This window comes from Hyla sarda, chromosome 8 (genome assembly GCF_029499605.1).
Source record: "Hyla sarda isolate aHylSar1 chromosome 8, aHylSar1.hap1, whole genome shotgun sequence".
NCBI classification, from domain to species: Eukaryota; Metazoa; Chordata; class Amphibia; order Anura; family Hylidae; genus Hyla; species Hyla sarda.
Window position 1 is genome coordinate 117202499 of NC_079196.1, and position 23548 is coordinate 117226046.

Below are 23548 nucleotides of genomic sequence, written 5' to 3' on the forward strand. Positions count from 1 at the left end.
ATAGCCTGGCTTTTGCCTGAACCCCCATCACTCCTCCTCTTGCATATAAGACAATATTTCAGATCTGCATATGAAAACAACACGCCTACCTTTGTTGCACATAGCTGCCTGCCTGTCTCTAGTTACCCCACTGGCTGTAGCTGCGTCCCTTCCGACATGGAATAACACCAACTGTAACGATAAACTGAAAATTAACAGTATAAACCTGCATCATTTTGGACTCTGGTATTTGCTGAATCCGGGTGACCTGACAATCGATGGTGGTGCCGCTGGTGATTCTGGCCTTCTTGGAATCTGTTGGGCCTATGTGTTAGCTCACACATCACTTGGGTATCCATGGTAACTACCACAACATGGTCATCTGCAGTTTACATCTAGCCCGTGGCATTGAATGGCATTTTAAAAGTGCTAAGGGTCCTGGTGCAATAATCCTCCCATGAGGATCAGCCTCAACGGCTTTGTAGATTGCACTCATGTCAGCAACTCCATATACATTTTTTTTTCTTCATGCTTCTTTCTTCATCCTTTTTTCTTTCTGTCATTCAGACTTTCATTCATTCGATCTCTCTCACTCACTTGCTTTAACTCATTTGTTCTCACTCACTCACTCACTCACTCACTCAATCACTCACTCACTCATTCACTCTCACTCACTCTCACTCTCTCACTCACTCGCTCACTAAGTCAGTCTCTCTCTCTCTCTCTCTTTTTCTTTTTATATATATTTTTTTCCGTCTTCTTCTTCTTCTTCTTCTTCTTCTTCTTCTTCAGACCCTGTCATAGCACTAATGCCTTTCCAATACCACCAGCAGATGGAGACACTCCATTGCAACATTGGTTGTGAGCAGCAGTTTCTAAAAACAAATGCCTCATGGCGGATTTCCCATCCATCAATGGATGGTAAATTTTGTTTTTATCATTCACTGACCACAGAAACCAATGCATGGTCAAGCAACAGCAATGACACACCCTTGTGTATAGGCATGAGACCCTCATGTCATTTAACAGGATTCAGCACCACCCACAAGACAGCTACCTGTCATGTCATGTCAAACCTGCACAGGTGTGCTAGATTATTATTATTTAGTTTTATTTTATTTTTTTACACCAATCAGTGTGCAAACATGGTCATTAAAACGCTAAATGAATAGACGTTCATAAACCAGTCAGTGCAACTCATCATTTTGGTCTCCAATTCTCAAACTCAAATTCTCACCCACGGAGGATTAAATGAGAATCTTTCTTGTTTAACACTGGAATGGGGTGGTGCACTGTTCACTACCCGAAGATACTGCCACATCGGGTCAATGCATAGGGCGACAGAAGCAAGCTTCCAAATCAGCTCCCTTTCTCAAAAATCCATTTAATTTATGGTCCCCAGATAGGGAACGTATGTATCAGTATGTGCTCACAAGTCACCCAAGTGCAAGTATTCACACAAAAAAAAACGTGCCTCAGGATGCGATCTGTCGCAAGATCCTTTCTTTTTTTACACTTGATCTAAGCCAAAAGGCCTAGAGGGGATAACCGGGAAAGGGGTGGACCCAACCATGTCCCCTTCATGAGCACTCACATTACTCATAGGAATGGAAGGAAGGCTGGCAGCCAACCAGCCTCCCATACACTTTCTGGGTGGGTGGCAGTCAGCCACCCATACATACATACAGCACAGGCTAAACCCACATCATCACTTAAAAAAAGGACAGGCGACCATTGCACTCTGATGGAGCATTTAGCAATGCAATCCATAGCCTGGCTTTTGCCTGAACCCCCATCACTCCTCCTCTTGCATATAAGACAATATTTCAGATCTGCATATGAAAACAACACGCCTACCTTTGTTGCACATAGCTGCCTGCCTGTCTCTAGTTACCCCACTGGCTGTAGCTGCGTCCCTTCCGACATGGAATAACACCAACTGTAACGATAAACTGAAAATTAACAGTATAAACCTGCATCATTTTGGACTCTGGTATTTGCTGAATCCGGGTGACCTGACAATCGATGGTGGTGCCGCTGGTGATTCTGGCCTTCTTGGAATCTGTTGGGCCTATGTGTTAGCTCACACATCACTTGGGTATCCATGGTAACTACCACAACATGGTCATCTGCAGTTTACATCTAGCCCGTGGCATTGAATGGCATTTTAAAAGTGCTAAGGGTCCTGGTGCAATAATCCTCCCATGAGGATCAGCCTCAACGGCTTTGTAGATTGCACTCATGTCAGCAACTCCATATACATTTTTTTTTCTTCATGCTTCTTTCTTCATCCTTTTTTCTTTCTGTCATTCAGACTTTCATTCATTCGATCTCTCTCACTCACTTGCTTTAACTCATTTGTTCTCACTCACTCACTCACTCACTCAATCACTCACTCACTCATTCACTCTCACTCACTCTCACTCTCTCACTCACTCGCTCACTAAGTCAGTCTTTCTCTCTCTCTCTCTTTTTCTTTTTATATATATTTTTTTCCGTCTTCTTCTTCTTCTTCTTCTTCTTCTTCTTCTTCAGACCCTGTCATAGCACTAATGCCTTTCCAATACCACCAGCAGATGGAGACACTCCATTGCAACATTGGTTGTGAGCAGCAGTTTCTAAAAACAAATGCCTCATGGCGGATTTCCCATCCATCAATGGATGGTAAATTTTGTTTTTATCATTCACTGACCACAGAAACCAATGCATGGTCAAGCAACAGCAATGACACACCCTTGTGTATAGGCATGAGACCCTCATGTCATTTAACAGGATTCAGCACCACCCACAAGACAGCTACCTGTCATATCATGTCAAACCTGCACAGGTGTGCTAGATTATTATTATTTAGTTTTATTTTATTTTTTTACACCAATCAGTGTGCAAACATGGTCATTAAAACGCTAAATGAATAGACGTTCATAAACCAGTCAGTGCAACTCATCATTTTGGTCTCCAATTCTCAAACTCAAATTCTCACCCACGGAGGATTAAATGAGAATCTTTCTTGTTTAACACTGGAATGGGGTGGTGCACTGTTCACTACCCGAAGATACTGCCACATCGGGTCAATGCATAGGGCGACAGAAGCAAGCTTCCAAATCAGCTCCCTTTCTCAAAAATCCATTTAATTTATGGTCCCCAGATAGGGAACGTATGTATCAGTATGTGCTCACAAGTCACCCAAGTGCAAGTATTCACACAAAAAAAAAACGTGCCTCAGGATGCGATCTGTCGCAAGATCCTTTCTTTTTTTACACTTGATCTAAGCCAAAAGGCCTAGAGGGGATAACCGGGAAAGGGGTGGACCCAACCATGTCCCCTTCATGAGCACTCACATTACTCATAGGAATGGAAGGAAGGCTGGCAGCCAACCAGCCTCCCATACACTTTCTGGGTGGGTGGCAGTCAGCCACCCATACATACATACAGCACAGGCTAAACCCACATCATCACTTAAAAAAAGGACAGGCGACCATTGCACTCTGATGGAGCATTTAGCAATGCAATCCATAGCCTGGCTTTTGCCTGAACCCCCATCACTCCTCCTCTTGCATATAAGACAATATTTCAGATCTGCATATGAAAACAACACGCCTACCTTTGTTGCACATAGCTGCCTGCCTGTCTCTAGTTACCCCACTGGCTGTAGCTGCGTCCCTTCCGACATGGAATAACACCAACTGTAACGATAAACTGAAAATTAACAGTATAAACCTGCATCATTTTGGACTCTGGTATTTGCTGAATCCGGGTGACCTGACAATCGATGGTGGTGCCGCTGGTGATTCTGGCCTTCTTGGAATCTGTTGGGCCTATGTGTTAGCTCACACATCACTTGGGTATCCATGGTAACTACCACAACATGGTCATCTGCAGTTTACATCTAGCCCGTGGCATTGAATGGCATTTTAAAAGTGCTAAGGGTCCTGGTGCAATAATCCTCCCATGAGGATCAGCCTCAACGGCTTTGTAGATTGCACTCATGTCAGCAACTCCATATACATTTTTTTTTCTTCATGCTTCTTTCTTCATCCTTTTTTCTTTCTGTCATTCAGACTTTCATTCATTCGATCTCTCTCACTCACTTGCTTTAACTCATTTGTTCTCACTCACTCACTCACTCACTCAATCACTCACTCACTCATTCACTCTCACTCACTCTCACTCTCTCACTCACTCGCTCACTAAGTCAGTCTCTCTCTCTCTCTCTCTTTTTCTTTTTATATATATTTTTTTCCGTCTTCTTCTTCTTCTTCTTCTTCTTCAGACCCTGTCATAGCACTAATGCCTTTCCAATACCACCAGCAGATGGAGACACTCCATTGCAACATTGGTTGTGAGCAGCAGTTTCTAAAAACAAATGCCTCATGGCGGATTTCCCATCCATCAATGGATGGTAAATTTTGTTTTTATCATTCACTGACCACAGAAACCAATGCATGGTCAAGCAACAGCAATGACACACCCTTGTGTATAGGCATGAGACCCTCATGTCATTTAACAGGATTCAGCACCACCCACAAGACAGCTACCTGTCATGTCATGTCAAACCTGCACAGGTGTGCTAGATTATTATTATTTAGTTTTATTTTATTTTTTTACACCAATCAGTGTGCAAACATGGTCATTAAAACGCTAAATGAATAGACGTTCATAAACCAGTCAGTGCAACTCATCATTTTGGTCTCCAATTCTCAAACTCAAATTCTCACCCACGGAGGATTAAATGAGAATCTTTCTTGTTTAACACTGGAATGGGGTGGTGCACTGTTCACTACCCGAAGATACTGCCACATCGGGTCAATGCATAGGGCGACAGAAGCAAGCTTCCAAATCAGCTCCCTTTCTCAAAAATCCATTTAATTTATGGTCCCCAGATAGGGAACGTATGTATCAGTATGTGCTCACAAGTCACCCAAGTGCAAGTATTCACACAAAAAAAAACGTGCCTCAGGATGCGATCTGTCGCAAGATCCTTTCTTTTTTTACACTTGATCTAAGCCAAAAGGCCTAGAGGGGATAACCGGGAAAGGGGTGGACCCAACCATGTCCCCTTCATGAGCACTCACATTACTCATAGGAATGGAAGGAAGGCTGGCAGCCAACCAGCCTCCCATACACTTTCTGGGTGGGTGGCAGTCAGCCACCCATACATACATACAGCACAGGCTAAACCCACATCATCACTTAAAAAAAGGACAGGCGACCATTGCACTCTGATGGAGCATTTAGCAATGCAATCCATAGCCTGGCTTTTGCCTGAACCCCCATCACTCCTCCTCTTGCATATAAGACAATATTTCAGATCTGCATATGAAAACAACACGCCTACCTTTGTTGCACATAGCTGCCTGCCTGTCTCTAGTTACCCCACTGGCTGTAGCTGCGTCCCTTCCGACATGGAATAACACCAACTGTAACGATAAACTGAAAATTAACAGTATAAACCTGCATCATTTTGGACTCTGGTATTTGCTGAATCCGGGTGACCTGACAATCGATGGTGGTGCCGCTGGTGATTCTGGCCTTCTTGGAATCTGTTGGGCCTATGTGTTAGCTCACACATCACTTGGGTATCCATGGTAACTACCACAACATGGTCATCTGCAGTTTACATCTAGCCCGTGGCATTGAATGGCATTTTAAAAGTGCTAAGGGTCCTGGTGCAATAATCCTCCCATGAGGATCAGCCTCAACGGCTTTGTAGATTGCACTCATGTCAGCAACTCCATATACATTTTTTTTTCTTCATGCTTCTTTCTTCATCCTTTTTTCTTTCTGTCATTCAGACTTTCATTCATTCGATCTCTCTCACTCACTTGCTTTAACTCATTTGTTCTCACTCACTCACTCACTCACTCACTCAATCACTCACTCACTCATTCACTCTCACTCACTCTCACTCTCTCACTCACTCGCTCACTAAGTCAGTCTCTCTCTCTCTCTCTCTTTTTCTTTTTATATATATTTTTTTCCGTCTTCTTCTTCTTCTTCTTCTTCTTCTTCTTCAGACCCTGTCATAGCACTAATGCCTTTCCAATACCACCAGCAGATGGAGACACTCCATTGCAACATTGGTTGTGAGCAGCAGTTTCTAAAAACAAATGCCTCATGGCGGATTTCCCATCCATCAATGGATGGTAAATTTTGTTTTTATCATTCACTGACCACAGAAACCAATGCATGGTCAAGCAACAGCAATGACACACCCTTGTGTATAGGCATGAGACCCTCATGTCATTTAACAGGATTCAGCACCACCCACAAGACAGCTACCTGTCATGTCATGTCAAACCTGCACAGGTGTGCTAGATTATTATTATTTAGTTTTATTTTATTTTTTTACACCAATCAGTGTGCAAACATGGTCATTAAAACGCTAAATGAATAGACGTTCATAAACCAGTCAGTGCAACTCATCATTTTGGTCTCCAATTCTCAAACTCAAATTCTCACCCACGGAGGATTAAATGAGAATCTTTCTTGTTTAACACTGGAATGGGGTGGTGCACTGTTCACTACCCGAAGATACTGCCACATCGGGTCAATGCATAGGGCGACAGAAGCAAGCTTCCAAATCAGCTCCCTTTCTCAAAAATCCATTTAATTTATGGTCCCCAGATAGGGAACGTATGTATCAGTATGTGCTCACAAGTCACCCAAGTGCAAGTATTCACACAAAAAAAAACGTGCCTCAGGATGCGATCTGTCGCAAGATCCTTTCTTTTTTTACACTTGATCTAAGCCAAAAGGCCTAGAGGGGATAACCGGGAAAGGGGTGGACCCAACCATGTCCCCTTCATGAGCACTCACATTACTCATAGGAATGGAAGGAAGGCTGGCAGCCAACCAGCCTCCCATACACTTTCTGGGTGGGTGGCAGTCAGCCACCCATACATACATACAGCACAGGCTAAACCCACATCATCACTTAAAAAAAGGACAGGCGACCATTGCACTCTGATGGAGCATTTAGCAATGCAATCCATAGCCTGGCTTTTGCCTGAACCCCCATCACTCCTCCTCTTGCATATAAGACAATATTTCAGATCTGCATATGAAAACAACACGCCTACCTTTGTTGCACATAGCTGCCTGCCTGTCTCTAGTTACCCCACTGGCTGTAGCTGCGTCCCTTCCGACATGGAATAACACCAACTGTAACGATAAACTGAAAATTAACAGTATAAACCTGCATCATTTTGGACTCTGGTATTTGCTGAATCCGGGTGACCTGACAATCGATGGTGGTGCCGCTGGTGATTCTGGCCTTCTTGGAATCTGTTGGGCCTATGTGTTAGCTCACACATCACTTGGGTATCCATGGTAACTACCACAACATGGTCATCTGCAGTTTACATCTAGCCCGTGGCATTGAATGGCATTTTAAAAGTGCTAAGGGTCCTGGTGCAATAATCCTCCCATGAGGATCAGCCTCAACGGCTTTGTAGATTGCACTCATGTCAGCAACTCCATATACATTTTTTTTTCTTCATGCTTCTTTCTTCATCCTTTTTTCTTTCTGTCATTCAGACTTTCATTCATTCGATCTCTCTCACTCACTTGCTTTAACTCATTTGTTCTCACTCACTCACTCACTCACTCAATCACTCACTCACTCATTCACTCTCACTCACTCTCACTCTCTCACTCACTCGCTCACTAAGTCAGTCTCTCTCTCTCTCTCTCTTTTTCTTTTTATATATATTTTTTTCCGTCTTCTTCTTCTTCATCTTCTTCTTCTTCTTCTTCTTCTTCAGACCCTGTCATAGCACTAATGCCTTTCCAATACCACCAGCAGATGGAGACACTCCATTGCAACATTGGTTGTGAGCAGCAGTTTCTAAAAACAAATGCCTCATGGCGGATTTCCCATCCATCAATGGATGGTAAATTTTGTTTTTATCATTCACTGACCACAGAAACCAATGCATGGTCAAGCAACAGCAATGACACACCCTTGTGTATAGGCATGAGACCCTCATGTCATTTAACAGGATTCAGCACCACCCACAAGACAGCTACCTGTCATGTCATGTCAAACCTGCACAGGTGTGCTAGATTATTATTATTTAGTTTTATTTTATTTTTTTACACCAATCAGTGTGCAAACATGGTCATTAAAACGCTAAATGAATAGACGTTCATAAACCAGTCAGTGCAACTCATCATTTTGGTCTCCAATTCTCAAACTCAAATTCTCACCCACGGAGGATTAAATGAGAATCTTTCTTGTTTAACACTGGAATGGGGTGGTGCACTGTTCACTACCCGAAGATACTGCCACATCGGGTCAATGCATAGGGCGACAGAAGCAAGCTTCCAAATCAGCTCCCTTTCTCAAAAATCCATTTAATTTATGGTCCCCAGATAGGGAACGTATGTATCAGTATGTGCTCACAAGTCACCCAAGTGCAAGTATTCACACAAAAAAAAACGTGCCTCAGGATGCGATCTGTCGCAAGATCCTTTCTTTTTTTACACTTGATCTAAGCCAAAAGGCCTAGAGGGGATAACCGGGAAAGGGGTGGACCCAACCATGTCCCCTTCATGAGCACTCACATTACTCATAGGAATGGAAGGAAGGCTGGCAGCCAACCAGCCTCCCATACACTTTCTGGGTGGGTGGCAGTCAGCCACCCATACATACATACAGCACAGGCTAAACCCACATCATCACTTAAAAAAAGGACAGGCGACCATTGCACTCTGATGGAGCATTTAGCAATGCAATCCATAGCCTGGCTTTTGCCTGAACCCCCATCACTCCTCCTCTTGCATATAAGACAATATTTCAGATCTGCATATGAAAACAACACGCCTACCTTTGTTGCACATAGCTGCCTGCCTGTCTCTAGTTACCCCACTGGCTGTAGCTGCGTCCCTTCCGACATGGAATAACACCAACTGTAACGATAAACTGAAAATTAACAGTATAAACCTGCATCATTTTGGACTCTGGTATTTGCTGAATCCGGGTGACCTGACAATCGATGGTGGTGCCGCTGGTGATTCTGGCCTTCTTGGAATCTGTTGGGCCTATGTGTTAGCTCACACATCACTTGGGTATCCATGGTAACTACCACAACATGGTCATCTGCAGTTTACATCTAGCCCGTGGCATTGAATGGCATTTTAAAAGTGCTAAGGGTCCTGGTGCAATAATCCTCCCATGAGGATCAGCCTCAACGGCTTTGTAGATTGCACTCATGTCAGCAACTCCATATACATTTTTTTTTCTTCATGCTTCTTTCTTCATCCTTTTTTCTTTCTGTCATTCAGACTTTCATTCATTCGATCTCTCTCACTCACTTGCTTTAACTCATTTGTTCTCACTCACTCACTCACTCACTCAATCACTCACTCACTCATTCACTCTCACTCACTCTCACTCTCTCACTCACTCGCTCACTAAGTCAGTCTCTCTCTCTCTCTCTCTTTTTCTTTTTATATATATTTTTTTCCGTCTTCTTCTTCTTCTTCTTCTTCTTCTTCAGACCCTGTCATAGCACTAATGCCTTTCCAATACCACCAGCAGATGGAGACACTCCATTGCAACATTGGTTGTGAGCAGCAGTTTCTAAAAACAAATGCCTCATGGCGGATTTCCCATCCATCAATGGATGGTAAATTTTGTTTTTATCATTCACTGACCACAGAAACCAATGCATGGTCAAGCAACAGCAATGACACACCCTTGTGTATAGGCATGAGACCCTCATGTCATTTAACAGGATTCAGCACCACCCACAAGACAGCTACCTGTCATGTCATGTCAAACCTGCACAGGTGTGCTAGATTATTATTATTTAGTTTTATTTTATTTTTTTACACCAATCAGTGTGCAAACATGGTCATTAAAACGCTAAATGAATAGACGTTCATAAACCAGTCAGTGCAACTCATCATTTTGGTCTCCAATTCTCAAACTCAAATTCTCACCCACGGAGGATTAAATGAGAATCTTTCTTGTTTAACACTGGAATGGGGTGGTGCACTGTTCACTACCCGAAGATACTGCCACATCGGGTCAATGCATAGGGCGACAGAAGCAAGCTTCCAAATCAGCTCCCTTTCTCAAAAATCCATTTAATTTATGGTCCCCAGATAGGGAACGTATGTATCAGTATGTGCTCACAAGTCACCCAAGTGCAAGTATTCACACAAAAAAAAACGTGCCTCAGGATGCGATCTGTCGCAAGATCCTTTCTTTTTTTACACTTGATCTAAGCCAAAAGGCCTAGAGGGGATAACCGGGAAAGGGGTGGACCCAACCATGTCCCCTTCATGAGCACTCACATTACTCATAGGAATGGAAGGAAGGCTGGCAGCCAACCAGCCTCCCATACACTTTCTGGGTGGGTGGCAGTCAGCCACCCATACATACATACAGCACAGGCTAAACCCACATCATCACTTAAAAAAAGGACAGGCGACCATTGCACTCTGATGGAGCATTTAGCAATGCAATCCATAGCCTGGCTTTTGCCTGAACCCCCATCACTCCTCCTCTTGCATATAAGACAATATTTCAGATCTGCATATGAAAACAACACGCCTACCTTTGTTGCACATAGCTGCCTGCCTGTCTCTAGTTACCCCACTGGCTGTAGCTGCGTCCCTTCCGACATGGAATAACACCAACTGTAACGATAAACTGAAAATTAACAGTATAAACCTGCATCATTTTGGACTCTGGTATTTGCTGAATCCGGGTGACCTGACAATCGATGGTGGTGCCGCTGGTGATTCTGGCCTTCTTGGAATCTGTTGGGCCTATGTGTTAGCTCACACATCACTTGGGTATCCATGGTAACTACCACAACATGGTCATCTGCAGTTTACATCTAGCCCGTGGCATTGAATGGCATTTTAAAAGTGCTAAGGGTCCTGGTGCAATAATCCTCCCATGAGGATCAGCCTCAACGGCTTTGTAGATTGCACTCATGTCAGCAACTCCATATACATTTTTTTTTCTTCATGCTTCTTTCTTCATCCTTTTTTCTTTCTGTCATTCAGACTTTCATTCATTCGATCTCTCTCACTCACTTGCTTTAACTCATTTGTTCTCACTCACTCACTCACTCACTCAATCACTCACTCACTCATTCACTCTCACTCACTCTCACTCTCTCACTCACTCGCTCACTAAGTCAGTCTCTCTCTCTCTCTCTCTTTTTCTTTTTATATATATTTTTTTCCGTCTTCTTCTTCTTCTTCTTCTTCTTCTTCTTCTTCAGACCCTGTCATAGCACTAATGCCTTTCCAATACCACCAGCAGATGGAGACACTCCATTGCAACATTGGTTGTGAGCAGCAGTTTCTAAAAACAAATGCCTCATGGCGGATTTCCCATCCATCAATGGATGGTAAATTTTGTTTTTATCATTCACTGACCACAGAAACCAATGCATGGTCAAGCAACAGCAATGACACACCCTTGTGTATAGGCATGAGACCCTCATGTCATTTAACAGGATTCAGCACCACCCACAAGACAGCTACCTGTCATGTCATGTCAAACCTGCACAGGTGTGCTAGATTATTATTATTTAGTTTTATTTTATTTTTTTACACCAATCAGTGTGCAAACATGGTCATTAAAACGCTAAATGAATAGACGTTCATAAACCAGTCAGTGCAACTCATCATTTTGGTCTCCAATTCTCAAACTCAAATTCTCACCCACGGAGGATTAAATGAGAATCTTTCTTGTTTAACACTGGAATGGGGTGGTGCACTGTTCACTACCCGAAGATACTGCCACATCGGGTCAATGCATAGGGCGACAGAAGCAAGCTTCCAAATCAGCTCCCTTTCTCTCAAAAATCCATTTAATTTATGGTCCCCAGATAGGGAACGTATGTATCAGTATGTGCTCACAAGTCACCCAAGTGCAAGTATTCACACAAAAAAAAACGTGCCTCAGGATGCGATCTGTCGCAAGATCCTTTCTTTTTTTACACTTGATCTAAGCCAAAAGGCCTAGAGGGGATAACCGGGAAAGGGGTGGACCCAACCATGTCCCCTTCATGAGCACTCACATTACTCATAGGAATGGAAGGAAGGCTGGCAGCCAACCAGCCTCCCATACACTTTCTGGGTGGGTGGCAGTCAGCCACCCATACATACATACAGCACAGGCTAAACCCACATCATCACTTAAAAAAAGGACAGGCGACCATTGCACTCTGATGGAGCATTTAGCAATGCAATCCATAGCCTGGCTTTTGCCTGAACCCCCATCACTCCTCCTCTTGCATATAAGACAATATTTCAGATCTGCATATGAAAACAACACGCCTACCTTTGTTGCACATAGCTGCCTGCCTGTCTCTAGTTACCCCACTGGCTGTAGCTGCGTCCCTTCCGACATGGAATAACACCAACTGTAACGATAAACTGAAAATTAACAGTATAAACCTGCATCATTTTGGACTCTGGTATTTGCTGAATCCGGGTGACCTGACAATCGATGGTGGTGCCGCTGGTGATTCTGGCCTTCTTGGAATCTGTTGGGCCTATGTGTTAGCTCACACATCACTTGGGTATCCATGGTAACTACCACAACATGGTCATCTGCAGTTTACATCTAGCCCGTGGCATTGAATGGCATTTTAAAAGTGCTAAGGGTCCTGGTGCAATAATCCTCCCATGAGGATCAGCCTCAACGGCTTTGTAGATTGCACTCATGTCAGCAACTCCATATACATTTTTTTTTCTTCATGCTTCTTTCTTCATCCTTTTTTCTTTCTGTCATTCAGACTTTCATTCATTCGATCTCTCTCACTCACTTGCTTTAACTCATTTGTTCTCACTCACTCACTCACTCACTCACTCAATCACTCACTCACTCATTCACTCTCACTCACTCTCACTCTCTCACTCACTCGCTCACTAAGTCAGTCTCTCTCTCTCTCTCTCTTTTTCTTTTTATATATATTTTTTTCCGTCTTCTTCTTCTTCTTCTTCTTCTTCTTCTTCAGACCCTGTCATAGCACTAATGCCTTTCCAATACCACCAGCAGATGGAGACACTCCATTGCAACATTGGTTGTGAGCAGCAGTTTCTAAAAACAAATGCCTCATGGCGGATTTCCCATCCATCAATGGATGGTAAATTTTGTTTTTATCATTCACTGACCACAGAAACCAATGCATGGTCAAGCAACAGCAATGACACACCCTTGTGTATAGGCATGAGACCCTCATGTCATTTAACAGGATTCAGCACCACCCACAAGACAGCTACCTGTCATGTCATGTCAAACCTGCACAGGTGTGCTAGATTATTATTATTTAGTTTTATTTTATTTTTTTACACCAATCAGTGTGCAAACATGGTCATTAAAACGCTAAATGAATAGACGTTCATAAACCAGTCAGTGCAACTCATCATTTTGGTCTCCAATTCTCAAACTCAAATTCTCACCCACGGAGGATTAAATGAGAATCTTTCTTGTTTAACACTGGAATGGGGTGGTGCACTGTTCACTACCCGAAGATACTGCCACATCGGGTCAATGCATAGGGCGACAGAAGCAAGCTTCCAAATCAGCTCCCTTTCTCAAAAATCCATTTAATTTATGGTCCCCAGATAGGGAACGTATGTATCAGTATGTGCTCACAAGTCACCCAAGTGCAAGTATTCACACAAAAAAAAACGTGCCTCAGGATGCGATCTGTCGCAAGATCCTTTCTTTTTTTACACTTGATCTAAGCCAAAAGGCCTAGAGGGGATAACCGGGAAAGGGGTGGACCCAACCATGTCCCCTTCATGAGCACTCACATTACTCATAGGAATGGAAGGAAGGCTGGCAGCCAACCAGCCTCCCATACACTTTCTGGGTGGGTGGCAGTCAGCCACCCATACATACATACAGCACAGGCTAAACCCACATCATCACTTAAAAAAAGGACAGGCGACCATTGCACTCTGATGGAGCATTTAGCAATGCAATCCATAGCCTGGCTTTTGCCTGAACCCCCATCACTCCTCCTCTTGCATATAAGACAATATTTCAGATCTGCATATGAAAACAACACGCCTACCTTTGTTGCACATAGCTGCCTGCCTGTCTCTAGTTACCCCACTGGCTGTAGCTGCGTCCCTTCCGACATGGAATAACACCAACTGTAACGATAAACTGAAAATTAACAGTATAAACCTGCATCATTTTGGACTCTGGTATTTGCTGAATCCGGGTGACCTGACAATCGATGGTGGTGCCGCTGGTGATTCTGGCCTTCTTGGAATCTGTTGGGCCTATGTGTTAGCTCACACATCACTTGGGTATCCATGGTAACTACCACAACATGGTCATCTGCAGTTTACATCTAGCCCGTGGCATTGAATGGCATTTTAAAAGTGCTAAGGGTCCTGGTGCAATAATCCTCCCATGAGGATCAGCCTCAACGGCTTTGTAGATTGCACTCATGTCAGCAACTCCATATACATTTTTTTTTCTTCATGCTTCTTTCTTCATCCTTTTTTCTTTCTGTCATTCAGACTTTCATTCATTCGATCTCTCTCACTCACTTGCTTTAACTCATTTGTTCTCACTCACTCACTCACTCACTCAATCACTCACTCACTCATTCACTCTCACTCACTCTCACTCTCTCACTCACTCGCTCACTAAGTCAGTCTCTCTCTCTCTCTCTCTTTTTCTTTTTATATATATTTTTTTCCGTCTTCTTCTTCTTCTTCTTCTTCTTCTTCTTCTTCTTCTTCAGACCCTGTCATAGCACTAATGCCTTTCCAATACCACCAGCAGATGGAGACACTCCATTGCAACATTGGTTGTGAGCAGCAGTTTCTAAAAACAAATGCCTCATGGCGGATTTCCCATCCATCAATGGATGGTAAATTTTGTTTTTATCATTCACTGACCACAGAAACCAATGCATGGTCAAGCAACAGCAATGACACACCCTTGTGTATAGGCATGAGACCCTCATGTCATTTAACAGGATTCAGCACCACCCACAAGACAGCTACCTGTCATATCATGTCAAACCTGCACAGGTGTGCTAGATTATTATTATTTAGTTTTATTTTATTTTTTTACACCAATCAGTGTGCAAACATGGTCATTAAAACGCTAAATGAATAGACGTTCATAAACCAGTCAGTGCAACTCATCATTTTGGTCTCCAATTCTCAAACTCAAATTCTCACCCACGGAGGATTAAATGAGAATCTTTCTTGTTTAACACTGGAATGGGGTGGTGCACTGTTCACTACCCGAAGATACTGCCACATCGGGTCAATGCATAGGGCGACAGAAGCAAGCTTCCAAATCAGCTCCCTTTCTCAAAAATCCATTTAATTTATGGTCCCCAGATAGGGAACGTATGTATCAGTATGTGCTCACAAGTCACCCAAGTGCAAGTATTCACACAAAAAAAAACGTGCCTCAGGATGCGATCTGTCGCAAGATCCTTTCTTTTTTTACACTTGATCTAAGCCAAAAGGCCTAGAGGGGATAACCGGGAAAGGGGTGGACCCAACCATGTCCCCTTCATGAGCACTCACATTACTCATAGGAATGGAAGGAAGGCTGGCAGCCAACCAGCCTCCCATACACTTTCTGGGTGGGTGGCAGTCAGCCACCCATACATACATACAGCACAGGCTAAACCCACATCATCACTTAAAAAAAGGACAGGCGACCATTGCACTCTGATGGAGCATTTAGCAATGCAATCCATAGCCTGGCTTTTGCCTGAACCCCCATCACTCCTCCTCTTGCATATAAGACAATATTTCAGATCTGCATATGAAAACAACACGCCTACCTTTGTTGCACATAGCTGCCTGCCTGTCTCTAGTTACCCCACTGGCTGTAGCTGCGTCCCTTCCGACATGGAATAACACCAACTGTAACGATAAACTGAAAATTAACAGTATAAACCTGCATCATTTTGGACTCTGGTATTTGCTGAATCCGGGTGACCTGACAATCGATGGTGGTGCCGCTGGTGATTCTGGCCTTCTTGGAATCTGTTGGGCCTATGTGTTAGCTCACACATCACTTGGGTATCCATGGTAACTACCACAACATGGTCATCTGCAGTTTACATCTAGCCCGTGGCATTGAATGGCATTTTAAAAGTGCTAAGGGTCCTGGTGCAATAATCCTCCCATGAGGATCAGCCTCAACGGCTTTGTAGATTGCACTCATGTCAGCAACTCCATATACATTTTTTTTTCTTCATGCTTCTTTCTTCATCCTTTTTTCTTTCTGTCATTCAGACTTTCATTCATTCGATCTCTCTCACTCACTTGCTTTAACTCATTTGTTCTCACTCACTCACTCACTCACTCAATCACTCACTCACTCATTCACTCTCACTCACTCTCACTCTCTCACTCACTCGCTCACTAAGTCAGTCTCTCTCTCTCTCTCTCTTTTTCTTTTTATATATATTTTTTTCCGTCTTCTTCTTCTTCTTCTTCAGACCCTGTCATAGCACTAATGCCTTTCCAATACCACCAGCAGATGGAGACACTCCATTGCAACATTGGTTGTGAGCAGCAGTTTCTAAAAACAAATGCCTCATGGCGGATTTCCCATCCATCAATGGATGGTAAATTTTGTTTTTATCATTCACTGACCACAGAAACCAATGCATGGTCAAGCAACAGCAATGACACACCCTTGTGTATAGGCATGAGACCCTCATGTCATTTAACAGGATTCAGCACCACCCACAAGACAGCTACCTGTCATGTCATGTCAAACCTGCACAGGTGTGCTAGATTATTATTATTTAGTTTTATTTTATTTTTTTACACCAATCAGTGTGCAAACATGGTCATTAAAACGCTAAATGAATAGACGTTCATAAACCAGTCAGTGCAACTCATCATTTTGGTCTCCAATTCTCAAACTCAAATTCTCACCCACGGAGGATTAAATGAGAATCTTTCTTGTTTAACACTGGAATGGGGTGGTGCACTGTTCACTACCCGAAGATACTGCCACATCGGGTCAATGCATAGGGCGACAGAAGCAAGCTTCCAAATCAGCTCCCTTTCTCAAAAATCCATTTAATTTATGGTCCCCAGATAGGGAACGTATGTATCAGTATGTGCTCACAAGTCACCCAAGTGCAAGTATTCACACAAAAAAAAACGTGCCTCAGGATGCGATCTGTCGCAAGATCCTTTCTTTTTTTACACTTGATCTAAGCCAAAAGGCCTAGAGGGGATAACCGGGAAAGGGGTGGACCCAACCATGTCCCCTTCATGAGCACTCACATTACTCATAGGAATGGAAGGAAGGCTGGCAGCCAACCAGCCTCCCATACACTTTCTGGGTGGGTGGCAGTCAGCCACCCATACATACATACAGCACAGGCTAAACCCACATCATCACTTAAAAAAAGGACAGGCGACCATTGCACTCTGATGGAGCATTTAGCAATGCAATCCATAGCCTGGCTTTTGCCTGAACCCCCATCACTCCTCCTCTTGCATATAAGACAATATTTCAGATCTGCATATGAAAACAACACGCCTACCTTTGTTGCACATAGCTGCCTGCCTGTCTCTAGTTACCCCACTGGCTGTAGCTGCGTCCCTTCCGACATGGAATAACACCAACTGTAACGATAAACTGAAAATTAACAGTATAAACCTGCATCATTTTGGACTCTGGTATTTGCTGAATCCGGGTGACCTGACAATCGATGGTGGTGCCGCTGGTGATTCTGGCCTTCTTGGAATCTGTTGGGCCTATGTGTTAGCTCACACATCACTTGGGTATCCATGGTAACTACCACAACATGGTCATCTGCAGTTTACATCTAGCCCGTGGCATTGAATGGCATTTTAAAAGTGCTAAGGGTCCTGGTGCAATAATCCTCCCATGAGGATCAGCCTCAACGGCTTTGTAGATTGCACTCATGTCAGCAACTCCATATACATTTTTTTTTCTTCATGCTTCTTTCTTCATCCTTTTTTCTTTCTGTCATTCAGACTTTCATTCATTCGATCTCTCTCACTCACTTGCTTTAACTCATTTGTTCTCACTCACTCACTCACTCACTCACTCAATCACTCACTCACTCATTCACTCTCACTCACTCTCACTCTCTCACTCACTCGCTCACTAAGTCAGTCTCTCTCTCTCTCTCTCTTTTTCTTTTTATATATATTTTTTTCCGTCTTCTTCTTCTTCTTCTTCTTCTTCTTCTTCAGACCCTGTCATAGCACTAATGCCTTTCCAATACCACCAGCAGATGGAGACACTCCATTGCAACATTGGTTGTGAGCAGCAGTTTCTAAAAACAAATGCCTCATGGCGGATTTCCCATCCATCAATGGATGGTAAATTTTGTTTTTATCATTCACTGACCACAGAAACCAATGCATGGTCAAGCAACAGCAATGACACACCCTTGTGTATAGGCATGAGACCCTCATGTCATTTAACAGGATTCAGCACCACCCACAAGACAGCTACCTGTCATGTCATGTCAAACCTGCACAGGTGTGCTAGATTATTATTATTTAGTTTTATTTTATTTTTTTACACCAATCAGTGTGCAAACATGGTCATTAAAACGCTAAATGAATAGACGTTCATAAACCAGTCAGTGCAACTCATCATTTTGGTCTCCAATTCTCAAACTCAAATTCTCACCCACGGAGGATTAAATGAGAATCTTTCTTGTTTAACACTGGAATGGGGTGGTGCACTGTTCACTACCCGAAGATACTGCCACATCGGGTCAATGCATAGGGCGACAGAAGCAAGCTTCCAAATCAGCTCCCTTTCTCAAAAATCCATTTAATTTATGGTCCCCAGATAGGGAACGTATGTATCAGTATGTGCTCACAAGTCACCCAAGTGCAAGTATTCACACAAAAAAAAACGTGCCTCAGGATGCGATCTGTCGCAAGATCCTTTCTTTTTTTACACTTGATCTAAGCCAAAAGGCCTAGAGGGGATAACCGGGAAAGGGGTGGACCCAACCATGTCCCCTTCATGAGCACTCACATTACTCATAGGAATGGAAGGAAGGCTGGCAGCCAACCAGCCTCCCATACACTTTCTGGGTGGGTGGCAGTCAGCCACCCATACATACATACAGCACAGGCTAAACCCACATCATCACTTAAAAAAAGGACAGGCGACCATTGCACTCTGATGGAGCATTTAGCAATGCAATCCATAGCCTGGCTTTTGCCTGAACCCCCATCACTCCTCCTCTTGCATATAAGACAATATTTCAGATCTGCATATGAAAACAACACGCCTACCTTTGTTGCACATAGCTGCCTGCCTGTCTCTAGTTACCCCACTGGCTGTAGCTGCGTCCCTTCCGACATGGAATAACACCAACTGTAACGATAAACTGAAAATTAACAGTATAAACCTGCATCATTTTGGACTCTGGTATTTGCTGAATCCGGGTGACCTGACAATCGATGGTGGTGCCGCTGGTGATTCTGGCCTTCTTGGAATCTGTTGGGCCTATGTGTTAGCTCACACATCACTTGGGTATCCATGGTAACTACCACAACATGGTCATCTGCAGTTTACATCTAGCCCGTGGCATTGAATGGCATTTTAAAAGTGCTAAGGGTCCTGGTGCAATAATCCTCCCATGAGGATCAGCCTCAACGGCTTTGTAGATTGCACTCATGTCAGCAACTCCATATACATTTTTTTTTCTTCATGCTTCTTTCTTCATCCTTTTTTCTTTCTGTCATTCAGACTTTCATTCATTCGATCTCTCTCACTCACTTGCTTTAACTCATTTGTTCTCACTCACTCACTCACTCAATCACTCACTCACTCATTCACTCTCACTCACTCTCACTCTCTCACTCACTCGCTCACTAAGTCAGTCTCTCTCTCTCTCTCTCTTTTTCTTTTTATATATATTTTTTTCCGTCTTCTTCTTCTTCTTCTTCTTCTTCTTCTTCTTCTTCTTCTTCAGACCCTGTCATAGCACTAATGCCTTTCCAATACCACCAGCAGATGGAGACACTCCATTGCAACATTGGTTGTGAGCAGCAGTTTCTAAAAACAAATGCCTCATGGCGGATTTCCCATCCATCAATGGATGGTAAATTTTGTTTTTATCATTCACTGACCACAGAAACCAATGCATGGTCAAGCAACAGCAATGACACACCCTTGTGTATAGGCATGAGACCCTCATGTCATTTAACAGGATTCAGCACCACCCACAAGACAGCTACCTGTCATGTCATGTCAAACCTGCACAGGTGTGCTAGATTATTATTATTTAGTTTTATTTTATTTTTTTACACCAATCAGTGTGCAAACATGGTCATTAAAACGCTAAATGAATAGACGTTCATAAACCAGTCAGTGCAACTCATCATTTTGGTCTCCAATTCTCAAACTCAAATTCTCACCCACGGAGGATTAAATGAGAATCTTTCTTGTTTAACACTGGAATGGGGTGGTGCACTGTTCACTACCCGAAGATACTGCCACATCGGGTCAATGCATAGGGCGACAGAAGCAAGCTTCCAAATCAGCTCCCTTTCTCAAAAATCCATTTAATTTATGGTCCCCAGATAGGGAACGTATGTATCAGTATGTGCTCACAAGTCACCCAAGTGCAAGTATTCACACAAAAAAAAACGTGCCTCAGGATGCGATCTGTCGCAAGATCCTTTCTTTTTTTACACTTGATCTAAGCCAAAAGGCCTAGAGGGGATAACCGGGAAAGGGGTGGACCCAACCATGTCCCCTTCATGAGCACTCACATTACTCATAGGAATGGAAGGAAGGCTGGCAGCCAACCAGCCTCCCATACACTTTCTGGGTGGGTGGCAGTCAGCCACCCATACATACATACAGCACAGGCTAAACCCACATCATCACTTAAAAAAAGGACAGGCGACCATTGCACTCTGATGGAGCATTTAGCAATGCAATCCATAGCCTGGCTTTTGCCTGAACCCCCATCACTCCTCCTCTTGCATATAAGACAATATTTCAGATCTGCATATGAAAACAACACGCCTACCTTTGTTGCACATAGCTGCCTGCCTGTCTCTAGTTACCCCACTGGCTGTAGCTGCGTCCCTTCCAACATGGAATAACACCAACTGTAACGATAAACTGAAAATTAACAGTATAAACCTGCATCATTTTGGACTCTGGTATTTGCTGAATCCGGGTGACCTGACAATCGATGGTGGTGCCGCTGGTGATTCTGGCCTTCTTGGAATCTGTTGGGCCTATGTGTTAGCTCACACATCACTTGGGTATCCATGGTAACTACCACAACATGGTCATCTGCAGTTTACATCTAGCCCGTGGCATTGAATGGCATTTTACAAGTGCTAAGGGTCCTGGTGCAATAATCCTCCCATGAGGATCAGCCTCAACGGCTTTGTAGATTGCACTCATGTCAGCAACTCCATATACATTTTTTTTTCTTCATGCTTCTTTCTTCATCCTTTTTTCTTTCTGTCATTCAGACTTTCATTCATTCGATCTCTCTCACTCACTTGCTTTAACTCATTTGTTCTCACTCACTCACTCACTCACTCAATCACTCACTCACTCATTCACTCTCACTCACTCTCACTCTCTCACTCACTCGCTCACTAAGTCAGTCTCTCTCTCTCTCTCTCTTTTTCTTTTTATATATATTTTTTTCCGTCTTCTTCTTCTTCTTCTTCTTCTTCAGACCCTGTCATAGCACTAATGCCTTTCCAATACCACCAGCAGATGGAGACACTCCATTGCAACATTGGTTGTGAGCAGCAGTTTCTAAAAACAAATGCCTCATGGCGGATTTCCCATCCATCAATGGATGGTAAATTTTGTTTTTATCATTCACTGACCACAGAAACCAATGCATGGTCAAGCAACAGCAATGACACACCCTTGTGTATAGGCATGAGACCCTCATGTCATTTAACAGGATTCAGCACCACCCACAAGACAGCTACCTGTCATGTCATGTCAAACCTGCACAGGTGTGCTAGATTATTATTATTTAGTTTTATTTTATTTTTTTACACCAATCAGTGTGCAAACATGGTCATTAAAACGCTAAATGAATAGACGTTCATAAACCAGTCAGTGCAACTCATCATTTTGGTCTCCAATTCTCAAACTCAAATTCTCACCCACGGAGGATTAAATGAGAATCTTTCTTGTTTAACACTGGAATGGGGTGGTGCACTGTTCACTACCCGAAGATACTGCCACATCGGGTCAATGCATAGGGCGACAGAAGCAAGCTTCCAAATCAGCTCCCTTTCTCAAAAATCCATTTAATTTATGGTCCCCAGATAGGGAACGTATGTATCAGTATGTGCTCACAAGTCACCCAAGTGCAAGTATTCACACAAAAAAAAACGTGCCTCAGGATGCGATCTGTCGCAAGATCCTTTCTTTTTTTACACTTGATCTAAGCCAAAAGGCCTAGAGGGGATAACCGGGAAAGGGGTGGACCCAACCATGTCCCCTTCATGAGCACTCACATTACTCATAGGAATGGAAGGAAGGCTGGCAGCCAACCAGCCTCCCATACACTTTCTGGGTGGGTGGCAGTCAGCCACCCATACATACATACAGCACAGGCTAAACCCACATCATCACTTAAAAAAAGGACAGGCGACCATTGCACTCTGATGGAGCATTTAGCAATGCAATCCATAGCCTGGCTTTTGCCTGAACCCCCATCACTCCTCCTCTTGCATATAAGACAATATTTCAGATCTGCATATGAAAACAACACGCCTACCTTTGTTGCACATAGCTGCCTGCCTGTCTCTAGTTACCCCACTGGCTGTAGCTGCGTCCCTTCCGACATGGAATAACACCAACTGTAACGATAAACTGAAAATTAACAGTATAAACCTGCATCATTTTGGACTCTGGTATTTGCTGAATCCGGGTGACCTGACAATCGATGGTGGTGCCGCTGGTGATTCTGGCCTTCTTGGAATCTGTTGGGCCTATGTGTTAGCTCACACATCACTTGGGTATCCATGGTAACTACCACAACATGGTCATCTGCAGTTTACATCTAGCCCGTGGCATTGAATGGCATTTTAAAAGTGCTAAGGGTCCTGGTGCAATAATTCTCCCATGAGGATCAGCCTCAACGGCTTTGTAGATTGCACTCATGTCAGCAACTCCATATACATTTTTTTTTCTTCATGCTTCTTTCTTCATCCTTTTTTCTTTCTGTCATTCAGACTTTCATTCATTCGATCTCTCTCACTCACTTGCTTTAACTCATTTGTTCTCACTCACTCACTCACTCACTCAATCACTCACTCACTCATTCACTCTCACTCACTCTCACTCTCTCACTCACTCGCTCACTAAGTCAGTCTCTCTCTCTCTCTCTCTTTTTCTTTTTATATATATTTTTTTCCGTCTTCTTCTTCTTCTTCTTCTTCAGACCCTGTCATAGCACTAATGCCTTTCCAATACCACCAGCAGATGGAGACACTCCATTGCAACATTGGTTGTGAGCAGCAGTTTCTAAAAACAAATGCCTCATGGCGGATTTCCCATCCATCAATGGATGGTAAATTTTGTTTTTAT

General features: G+C 43.3%; 13 pseudogenes; all 13 read right to left on the reverse strand.

The window, feature by feature from the left end:
- Positions 1 to 1261: 1261 nt before the first annotated feature.
- On the reverse strand, positions 1262 to 1525 carry LOC130287135 (U2 spliceosomal RNA; annotated as a pseudogene).
- A 1479-nt stretch (positions 1526 to 3004) lies between these two features.
- On the reverse strand, positions 3005 to 3269 carry LOC130288094 (U2 spliceosomal RNA; annotated as a pseudogene).
- Positions 3270 to 4739: 1470 nt separating this feature from the next.
- Positions 4740 to 5003, reverse strand: LOC130287136 (U2 spliceosomal RNA; annotated as a pseudogene).
- Positions 5004 to 6483: 1480 nt separating this feature from the next.
- Positions 6484 to 6747, reverse strand: LOC130287137 (U2 spliceosomal RNA; annotated as a pseudogene).
- A 1485-nt stretch (positions 6748 to 8232) lies between these two features.
- Positions 8233 to 8496, reverse strand: LOC130287138 (U2 spliceosomal RNA; annotated as a pseudogene).
- Positions 8497 to 9969: 1473 nt separating this feature from the next.
- Positions 9970 to 10233, reverse strand: LOC130287139 (U2 spliceosomal RNA; annotated as a pseudogene).
- A 1479-nt stretch (positions 10234 to 11712) lies between these two features.
- Positions 11713 to 11978, reverse strand: LOC130287198 (U2 spliceosomal RNA; annotated as a pseudogene).
- A 1480-nt stretch (positions 11979 to 13458) lies between these two features.
- On the reverse strand, positions 13459 to 13722 carry LOC130287140 (U2 spliceosomal RNA; annotated as a pseudogene).
- A 1485-nt stretch (positions 13723 to 15207) lies between these two features.
- Positions 15208 to 15471, reverse strand: LOC130287142 (U2 spliceosomal RNA; annotated as a pseudogene).
- Positions 15472 to 16935: 1464 nt separating this feature from the next.
- LOC130287143 (U2 spliceosomal RNA) lies at positions 16936 to 17199 on the reverse strand (annotated as a pseudogene).
- A 1480-nt stretch (positions 17200 to 18679) lies between these two features.
- On the reverse strand, positions 18680 to 18943 carry LOC130287144 (U2 spliceosomal RNA; annotated as a pseudogene).
- Positions 18944 to 20427: 1484 nt separating this feature from the next.
- LOC130287145 (U2 spliceosomal RNA) lies at positions 20428 to 20691 on the reverse strand (annotated as a pseudogene).
- Positions 20692 to 22161: 1470 nt separating this feature from the next.
- LOC130287146 (U2 spliceosomal RNA) lies at positions 22162 to 22425 on the reverse strand (annotated as a pseudogene).
- Positions 22426 to 23548: the final 1123 nt, after the last annotated feature.